General features: G+C 36.2%; 1 non-coding gene across 1 annotated transcript; it reads left to right on the forward strand.

The window, feature by feature from the left end:
- Positions 1 to 418: 418 nt before the first annotated feature.
- On the forward strand, positions 419 to 524 carry LOC143620624 (small nucleolar RNA R71). The gene has a single exon (XR_013151366.1). It is a non-coding gene; the product is annotated as a small nucleolar RNA R71 (small nucleolar RNA).
- Positions 525 to 6,645: the final 6,121 nt, after the last annotated feature.

A 6,645-nucleotide genomic window follows, 5' to 3' on the forward strand; every position in this document is an offset into this window, starting at 1 on the left:
GATTACCTATAAACATAAAACCAATCAAAGTGCTTGTATTCAATACATATAAACAAGTAAAACACACAATATAAAATACTTAAAGCACGTTCTTTCATCCTCACATCAGAAAACCGGGTATTTCATTCCTGACTGACCTTTCTTCTGTGTACCTGCGACCATTAATTGATATATTTTCTTCTCCAATATATCCATTCTGTCATCCGAAGCCTTATTATCTACTTTTTTCACAACTGCCCTTTTCACCATTCTCTTTGACTGAGCCCGTCTCTTGGAATTCATTGCTTGTCTTTCCAGATGTATCGAATCCACATATTCATCAATCGTTAGAAAATATCCATTAGTCGTGGATTGGAGGTCTTGGACATCATCGTTAGATAGGTTGTCATGGACTGCCTTAATCAAATCTCGTAGGAAAATTCCATGATGAGGGAAAGTCCTTAATAACAATTTGAATCTCTGAAATGACTCATAGAAGGTCTCACAAGTATGCTGCTGAAAGTTCCTAATGTAATTTATAGATTTTGTAGTTCTCCGTTGCATATAATATTCGTCTAAAAACTGTTGGGCCAAATCACGCCGCGTGTAAATACTAGCTGATGGTAACGACACAAACCACTGTTTTGCCACATCCTTTAGATTGAACTAAAAACTAGAAACTTTACTTCATCTGCAATAAACCCTTGACTCGAGATAGTTGCACATATCGAGTTAGAATCACTCACGTTTAGGTAAGGTTCGCATATGGCTTTCCCATGAAACGTGGGTACCCCGGCCAAACTGCTTTATCTCATTGAGAATGTCTCCCAGCTCTAACTGGTAAAATGATCGGTAGGGGGTTTGATTCAACCTGAGGAATGAAGTGACCCTAAACCCCTCTAAGAGGTGGTAGGATATAGGCCCTCGAGACTTCATCATCATACTCATAAAATGGGACTTGAGGTACCTGATCATCCTTACGGCTCTGTCTTTGTCAATTTCATGATTGCTAAATCTGCTGACGATTGTGTTTAGGTATTCGATTATTCTGGTACTCTTGTTGATTCCTCTGATAGTACTATCCCCCATGAACATCCTCGAATTCTTCTTTATCTTCATATTTAGCATCTATCCTAAAACTCAGCCAAATCTCTGATTCTCTAAATACCCAGATCAATCACATTCTCATCCCCCACAAACTGAAATGACCCTTGATAGTTAGGTGGTTCAGATTGGATGTATTGATTTACATAAAAGTTTTGTTGCTTTCGGTTTCGGTTACCACCCCCACTGTTCACTTGGTTTCTGTTACGGTTAACATTCCGGTTTTGGTTGGGTGGTGGTTCGTTTTAAGGGACTGGTTGTTCTTGATTTAGTGGTTAATCTTGGTTTGAAGGTTGGTGGAGAAAAGGGTCTGTATTATTCTGGTTATTGATCTCTTCTTCTTATTGTTTCGATGTTGTGATTTCCGGTTATCGGTTCAACCCCGTTCTCTGAGCTGCTCGGTTTCTCTTTGATGTCTTTTCAATTTCTGGATTGTACTGAAGCTGCTCTTTACCACGGTAGTACCTTGTATGCATGAACCTGCAGAATTATTTGCACACATGAAACACAAAATCTAACGTAAAATTAACAAGGAATGAATAAAATAAAAAATGAAAACGAAAACGAAAAACTTAACTAAGGTAGACTAAACTAGCACTTTGTGCGTCTAATCCCCAGAAACGGCGCCATTTGGATATAGATGTCATGCTCTATTAAAAAAGTATATTTAAAACTTAAATACCTATAAATAATACGGGTGCGTAAGGTCATCTCCACAGGAAATCACTAGAAAGTGAAAGTAAAACACATATTTTATTAATTACTAAACTAGCTGAACAATCGATGTCAAGAGGTTTTAAAAAATGTTTTGAGAACACACTATTACTTTTAACTTTTGTAAACAATTATGAGAAAGGTGATTCACTTCATTTTTAGGTAATGCGATAAAAGACTAATCACAGATTCACTTAAATTGGCCGCGTAGTAATAGCTAAACCTAGTAGTGTGATTGTGATGACATACGAAACCCTATCCGAATTGTTGACACAAATGGATGCGACCTACCCAATTACCAGTTTTATGTTATGAATATCATGTGTTAGGCAATGACTAATGAATTATTCATTCATTGACACAAGAATTTAGTACTAAATGTTGATGAACACAACCAGAAAAGTAATGCAAGGTTTGATAACTAAAAACACAAATTATTTAGACAATCATTTGATAAATCAAACAAGATCAAATAACAAAACTCAGTTTAGTTCTTAATCATTAAAACACAAAGAATCTGATCAAAGTGAGTTTACACAAAACCGTAGCCTAAAGTGAACACAATGTTTTAGCGAGACATCAGCATAACGAAGAATTCGTTAATCTGATGAAAGGATGGAAGCATATGATGATTAGACGAATCGAGACCTTACTGGGGTGTCCCCTCTTGTCGGGCTTAGGGTGTCCAAGTTAATCTTGTAATCCATAAAACACAATGAAAATCTACTTTTGCGTTTTAAGGTAAGGATACATTGGAGGTACAATGAAAGTGTGTGTATGTGAACATTTTGGATATTGCTGAATTTTAAACAAGTTTATAAATAACATGCGAAATGAACAATCAATATAGAGTAAACACGTATAAGCACACGTATAGGACCCTAAGCATAACAATAGGGTCGTTACGTCTAACCACCTATCTTATTGTCATGGCTCTAATACCAATCTGTCACACCCCGACCAAAGGCGGCGGAACATGCCGAGGTGTAACGATTGCCCATAAGCACATGACACTAATTAAAGCAACAATATTTAACAACTCATTTCATTTCACAACATCGAAAATGTCACATAACGAATATTCATAACATAGTCATAACAAGATATCATAAAACATATCAAATTAAATGTTGTTCATTTCACTAATATCCTAAATGTATTTGTGACGTTTTCTCCATAAGCTCCATAATCAACCTAGATGCAAACCTGTAACATTTCATAAAATAAAGTTTTTCAACACAAAGGTTGGTGAGCATATCATAAGTTTAAGCATATAGATATATAGTAAGAAAGAGCCGCAAAACTCGTATACGAAACAATAAATAAAAGCAATAATTTGGATAAAATTGCTAATAGAATTACGTTAACGACACCTAGCTATAATGGGATGCCAAATAGTCTAGGATTTTATAGTTATCGTTAATTGCATTAAGTTAACGACACCTTGCTACAAGGGGATGCCAAGTAGTCTAGGATTTATAGATCAACCAACCAAAAGCGATAAACACATAGGCATATAATCATAGAACACCAAATCGAGCAAGTATTTAAGTAAAGTATACAATAACGTTTGTGGTTTAAGACCCCAGTATAAAACATTTAGTTTATATAAGATGAAATGTCACCCCAAAAATAAAAGATATAAAACGAGGTATGAAAGTACTCATGTTCAAGTAATAAACTTGAAGGATTCGTAATTTTGAAGATTTGTCAGAACAACGAGTTTATCGTATGAAACCTAAATAAAAGAAAGTCTCGGATTTAGAAAGATTGTCTTGAAGATCTTTAAATAAAATAATTGTTGCAAAAAGTAAACAAATAAAGTTCAAGGTTTAAAATATAACTATTTAAGAATTTATAATAATAACCCTTTAAAAATGTAAGTTTGCTCGAAACCGGGTTAAAGTATCTAACCTTAATATTTACTGAACCTATGTTAAGTAATAAGGTAGGAAAAATGTAAACATACAAGTTCCTTTGGGATAAAGATACTAAAACGGGTCTTTAACGAGTGTTCGGGTTGTTGGTTCGGGTCTTGACAAATGGTCAAACCCAAAGTCAACTTTCCTAAATATTAATTGTTATGAGATAACTCACAAAAATCCATTAATACTCAACCAAGTATGTAGATCTATTATTTTTAGAACTAACAACTTACATTAAGCGAGTGTTCGGTTTTGCCGGTCCAAACTTTGTTATGAGATCAAGTTGGATCCAATATTTCCAAGTACTTAAGAAAAGAATTAAAATCAGTTTGTAAAATATTTTTAAAGAAATATACAAGTCTTGATAGCTAAAAACACACTTGTGTGTCTTAAGCGTGTAAAAATCGGATCGGTTCGGTTTCCATCTCACAACAAGTTCATAGATGGATTCCACATACCCATATCATAGATATTTTATAATAATATACAAATGAAAATATTTAAGTTCTACAACTAAAAAGTCAACAACAAGTCTTTTTAACAAAATTTCGGTTTGCTTCGGTTTCCATCTCACAATGAGTTCATAGATGGTCTCCACATACCCAAGACTTGTAAATGTGACTAACAAACTAAAATTAGCAGAAATTAAGCATAAATAATATGTGCAAACAAGTTATGTGAGTTCATATATATCAAGAACACGAAGTCCTCTATGAAGCCTTGCCTTACGGTGTCCGAAACTTAACCAACCGGAGTCGGAGAAGTAACTACCAAAAGGTAACAAGGGGTGTGTATTATATATATTCAGTTTGAATGAAAGAAATAATTCAGTTTGACGTTTGGAAGTCAAACCTTCAAGAAAACTAATAAAACAACCTTTAGATCTTTGAATTTGAGAGAGTTTTTGGTGTTGTACCAGAGATTAATGGGTGAAAAGGGTGGTGTGTATATAGGGTAAGTTGAAAGGGTCAAGCATAATGTGTTTTGCATGAAAATGGGGTGTTTTGGTCACATGTTTACATAAAACAAGCCAAAAAAAACGTGCAGCTGCAGACCTAGGGTCGCGATACGCGACGCCCTAGGGTGTCCCCCATCGCGTATCGTGATGGGGTGAGTTACCAGCCTTTCCAACTTTTCAAATATGGCAGTTTTGGCCCCCGAAGTTCGTTTTAAGTGATTTTTACGCGGTTTAACGACCGAAATGAATGTTTTCAAGACCCAACAAGTGTAAAACAATATTGTAACATATAATCCATCATTTTGATTATATCCAAGGTTTCGGTTTACAAAACGGGTTGGTTTACAGAGTAAAACAAATACAAAACGAATACAAACAAGACCCGAAATTGACGAATGTCACAAAAACTGTTCTAGGGTTCCTCTCTGGCTATTGGAAACCCTATGATTAGGTTTATATATGGAGGCAAAAACCTGAATTTCACATCTTCTAACAAAATAGGCCACAGGTCCTAGTCATGGGACCGCAAGTTGTGGCCTCTTCATCCAAAAATGCATGATCAACGCTGGTACTTGCGGCCTCTCTTACTAGACATGACCACAAATCGTGGCCATGACAGCGCAACTTACGGCATATCTGGTCTTCTTCATTTGTCCTCCATATCTTGACTATCGGCCTCTCTTATCTTAAATTTACTCCCGAGTATCATCCCAATGGCTTCCATTAAGCTTTGTTTAGCTCCCCTAAGCACCAAAACCTACAATCATAAAAGATTTCAAAGTAATCGTGTTCAATGTATACAAATAGCTAAAACACACGATATTAGACATTGAAAACACATTATTTTACCCACGCATCACCATCCAATCTTCAGCTGGAGGAATGGAGCCACCAATCAAGCACCATCTAGCTTTGATAAATGACTTTTCAATCAAAACCAACCCTCTCAACCTAAACCTCCATACCAGAACCAAGGTGCAAGTACCAGCCAAACACCGAATGGTGGTCTACAGTGGAGACTCTGCTGACGCAACTCATAGAAAGTACTAACGCCTAAAACAAATTGCTCAAAAACCGATTCATGAAGAAGGAATTGGAGCTAAGGAGCATCAAAAACCAACTAGGTCAGCTAGCCCTACTACTATCTGAGAGATAGCTTGGAACACTCCCTAGTCATAACCCTAAGAAGTGGTAAAATGCTACAAACAACTCACAAGTCACAACTATCCAATTGGAAGGTGAGACTAAGGTTCTTGATACACCAAACACTAAACCGAAGCCAACTACTCCTAAACCTGTCAATGAACCTTTGAAACCATATGTACCATATAATCCATATCTGGTTCAACTAAAGAAAGAAAAGATGGGAGGCACAATATGGCAAATTCCTAGAATTCTTTAAGCAATTGCATATTAACCTTTCATTCATAGATCCGTGATATAACCAAGATGCAAAGCTGAAAACATGCCAGTCAAAATCAGTAAGTTTTTCTTTCCAGTCGACTTCGTAATTCTAGACATGGATGAAGACACTTCTGTACCCATTATCCTAGCAAGACCATTCTTAGCTATCGCTCGAGCACTCATAGATGTTTGCACCGACAAACTCACTCTCAGGGTAGAGGATGAGGAAGTACCTTTGGCATATGAAAATCTATGAAACATCCGCAGTACATAGATGATTCTGCATACTTCTTGGATATGTGTGTATCAATAGTGAGTTGTCATATGCGTAAAACAATTAAAAAAAGCATGCAACACACAATTGAACGAGGTAATGCACACACTGTCAATTCAGAGGATCAATTTTGTCAAAAGGAGGAAGAAGAAAGCAACCCAGAGGAAGCATTTGAAGATGTAGATAGAGATCTAGAACCTAAAGCCAAACCTTCTATAGAAGATCTGCCTACTTCATACTCTTGGAATTACCCAAACACCTCGACTACGTTTTCCTTGAAGGAAATT

The sequence above is a fragment of the Bidens hawaiensis genome, unplaced genomic scaffold (genome assembly GCF_021521415.1).
Source record: "Bidens hawaiensis isolate Kalapana, Puna unplaced genomic scaffold, B.hawaiensis_p1.1 tig00002617_1, whole genome shotgun sequence".
Classification (NCBI taxonomy): Eukaryota; Viridiplantae; Streptophyta; class Magnoliopsida; order Asterales; family Asteraceae; genus Bidens; species Bidens hawaiensis.